The sequence below is a fragment of the Octodon degus genome, unplaced genomic scaffold (assembly GCF_000260255.1).
Source record: "Octodon degus isolate 3935 unplaced genomic scaffold, OctDeg1.0 scaffold00001, whole genome shotgun sequence".
NCBI classification, from domain to species: Eukaryota; Metazoa; Chordata; class Mammalia; order Rodentia; family Octodontidae; genus Octodon; species Octodon degus.
Genome location: NW_004524577.1, coordinates 30157877 through 30162022, shown reverse-complemented (window position 1 = coordinate 30162022; position 4146 = coordinate 30157877).

Here is a 4146-nt window from a genome sequence, read left to right as displayed (position 1 = left end):
AGAGAGAGACAGAAGGGAACATGAGTGGGTTGCCTAAGATAACTTTTCATATATACTTTTCTGTATTCCAATTGATATAACATGTCTCACAGATATAAGAAGCTTCTGTCTGTATTTTACACATCTTTTTTCTCTTTTAATGACAATTATTAGCCTGTAAACAATCTTCTTATAGTATTCTGACACACTCACAATTCAAGATAATTACTGAGGCTGATGAAGAAACAGTAGTTTTAGTGTTAGTGATCTTAACTTATTCAAATTAAAGTGAACAGTATTCTGGGAGGCTATTCTGGGGGAAAAGGTATATGCTGAGGATGAATGAAAACCTTCTTGCCATAAGTAGGCATAGGGAATTTTTTTTTTTTTTTTTTGTGGAACTGGGGATTGAATTCAGACCCTTGCACTTGCCAGGGAATCACTTATTCCACTGAGCCAACTCCCCTGCCCCTAAAAGTATTCTTTCAAGACTGAAATTGTGTCCAATTTTTCTTCATAGCCTTCAAAACTTTGAATATAATAGATGTTCAGTAAGTAGTTGTTGAACTAGTAAAGGAATAGAAATAGTGAGCTGGATCTTGTCTGCCAGAGCTAGTTTGTGAACCTGGTCTTACATCGATTTGGGTAAGGCTGAGACATGGATGACAGTTTTGGGTTCCATCTTTGCAGCAAACACAAAATGATGACAGGGTGTGTTGGTTGCTGCTCCCCAGTGACTGTGAAGCCATGAGTGTTCACGTGTAGGGACAGCTGTGCTGTCAATAATTTTTCTCTCCTTTAGTAGCTGCCATACTCCTGTGATTTCCTCAAGTGAGGCATTTCCATGACGTCCACATGAAGTGCTCTGTTTGACCAACAACTGTCTGTATGTTAAAGTTGCTGAGCATTCTAAATGATAGATGAATTAAGATGTAGAAAAATATGCTTTTCAGTGTTCATATAGTTTAACCATTACAGCTTGTTGTTTCTTTTGCATTTCACTTGTGTGGTTTGATGGCTGTTCTTGTGCCCTGAGGCTGTTCTAATGAAGAGACTAAAAAATAAAATAAAATAAAATAAACAAACAGATATTGTCTTTGAATAGCTCTCCATCAGATTAAATGTTCAGCTCTGGAAGTTTATTTCCTGAAGGAGGAAAATGAAATGTTCTTATCTCTGTTCACGAAAATAGAATGAAGTTTGTCTTTTTACTGAGAGTCCCTTGGGGCTCTGGGACACAGTTGTGAAGAAGCATAGGTAGCAGTTTTTGTTAGGACTATCCTCTTTCCTTACCCCATGACAGTCAGCATGTTACCTGGTTAGAGTATGTTCTCAATTTTTAGTTAAGATGCAGATTTAGTTCCTGTCAGTTCTGAGTGAAGTCTTTTAAAGTAGAGTATTCATTTGTTTGCTAAATAGTCGTAAGAAATTTATTCAGAACAATTACTAAAGTGTTGCAACCATTGCAAGATGGTTTTGCAAGGCAGGAAAGAGGTTGGCTTCAACTGTGAATACAGCAGGGCAGGGAGTTGCTAGGCAGAAAATTATTAAGAGCAAACATCAGAAATAATGGAAGATTCTGGCTAAGCTGACCTAACTTTATTAGTCTTGTTGAAGATAGGCCTTCCTAATAAGAGATCACCTGGGGGATGGTGGAGGATGAAGAAAACAATGAGACACTGAGGGTGAGCATATTCTAAAGGTGAGAAATTTTGAGTGAAATGATTTAAGAATTTTTACTGAAATTGGAGGATGGAAAGACCAAGGTAGAACACCATAATTGAAGGCCTAGTGTTGAGGAGAGATAGACAAGACCAGAGAGACAGCTCAGCAGACTAAGTACTTGCTTAGGCAAGCACAGGGACTGGGGTTCAATCTCTGGCATCAGCCCTACCCTTGGGTGCACTGAGCTGGCTACCAAGACCTAGTGTGGTAGCACACATTTGTAATCCTAGTGCTGGGAAGGCTGAAAACAGGAGGATTACTATGAGTTCAAGCTGCATAGTGAGACCCTGTACCACATACATTAGAGAGAGAGAGAGAGAGAGAGAGAGAGAGAGAGAGACTGAGAGAGAGAGAAAGAGAATAGTCTAATAAGGATAATGATGAGTCTGATAAAAGGATACTGATGAGTTCTTTGTCAGCACCTATCTTGGGAAAAAAAAAATTTAGCTTTCAGTTCAAGTCTTGAAATTCCACTCCTCCATTATTGTTATTTCTGTTTTACTGTTTATAAGAATACATTTATGATTATTTTTATACTAATAGAATTATAATGGCTTGGTAAATTATTTAGAATTACTTCCTCTGCATTTCCCTTAATTTCTTTCAACGTAAAATAAGACAGGTAGCATTATTCTTTCAAAACCAGATAGGAATGTCAAAAATTCAGAAATTACTCATCTTCTTCTACCTAAAAGAATTAAGGTAAAATATGTGACTTTTTGGAAATACTTTAGCCAATTTTATTTTATTTATTTATTTATTTATTTTGTGGAACTGGGGATTGAACTCAGGCCTTTGCACTTGCCAGGGAAGCGCTTATTCCACTGAGCCATCTCCCTGGCCCATAGCCAATTTTAATTCACAGAGTTAAAATAGGTGAATGAAGATGAACTTGTCAGGAAAGAATGCCTGGAAAAATTTCTTCAGGAATCAAAATTCAATAAACCTCATGCCAGCTGTCTGAGGCACACGCAGCCTCACACTTCACGTACTTGAAATTCTCATTCCCCATGTGGCCTTCAAGTTGAATGCCACATTCACAAGCTTTCACATTGTTCCCTATTTTCATCTGGAGTTAGTCACGCTGTGACATTCCAACACAGCAGAACAAGACTTTTAAATGTGCCTATAGCAGTTAACCAAGGACTAAAATGAAGGTCTAACCCAAACAGAGAAGAAAGCATATTCAGACAGATGGACTGTGTGTATATTCCTGTTGATACAGATTAAAGTGAGAAATTTTGAGTTGTTTCAAATCCTTGAATGCTTTGCTTAGAGCTCTAATTGCTTCCTTGTGGCTCTTCATTTTGAATTGTGCATTTCAGGCAGTTTTAATACCTGCATGCATCCCTGTACTACAATTTAGAAGCCAGAGGGTAGCTTTCTACGGGGGCTATAGCTGCTATCTCCTTTGCAATTGTGCCTTACTCCCTTAGGATTTTTTGTTGTTATTGTTCTCTTTGAAGTAAGGTCTTGTTGTATAGTTAAGGCTGGCCTCAAACTCACTATGCAGCCAAGGCTGACCTCAAACTTGCAGAGATCCTATGTTAGTCTTTCAAATTGTTTCACTTTCCATCAGGTTGAAGTTTTGAAAGAGTTTATGGATTTCTATAATCATGGGGTTTGTGTGTGAATTTCTAGTGGGAAGAATGAAACCCTGTCCAGAGAAGAGTGCTTGCCCTTCTCCTACTAGAATTAAGATGTAAGGTAAAGGGTAGTATAGCATGTCCTTTATGATGGCAATTGAATTACTGCACCAAAGAAAAGCACTTATTCTATCAGGCCTCCTGAGAAAAGGAAAAAGGCACAGTAATCTCCTCTCTTTTTAAGCTGAATTATAGATATCATCTTTTCACCCAAGCTTTTTGAAAGTATCATTTTTGTTTCTCTATAAAGCATAGGATGCCTTCTACAGTGCTTTGTTACTGGACTTGAACTACACATTTTGCCAGCCATTAACAGTATTTCTGAAAAGCACTTTAGGAACAGTTTGACACAGTTAGTAATTAGAACTAGAATAACATTTCTGATCAAATATCCTGAAAAAATTTCAGTCTTTTGATTTAGAAAAGGAACATACCAGGTTAGTATAAGACTTTCTTTGCTCCTCTGGTTTCTGGGGGAAAGATTTATTTATTTATTTGTTTGTTTGTTTATTTATTTATTTATTTATAATGTAGTTGGTGCAGGGTCTACAAGGTCTCACTACACAGATCGGACTTGTAGTGATCCTCTTGTTTTCAGCCTCCCAAGCACAGGGATTAGAGGTGCACACCACCATGTCCAGTCTCAGTCATCCTCTCACTGTGCCCTGAGGGTGGGGCTGGTACAACAGCCAGGGATTGAACCCTGGACCCTGAGTCTGCCTAAGCAGGTGCTTTAATTTGTTGATCTATCTGGCCAGTCCATGCTATCTGGCCAGCCTGAGAATTTTTAAAGAGG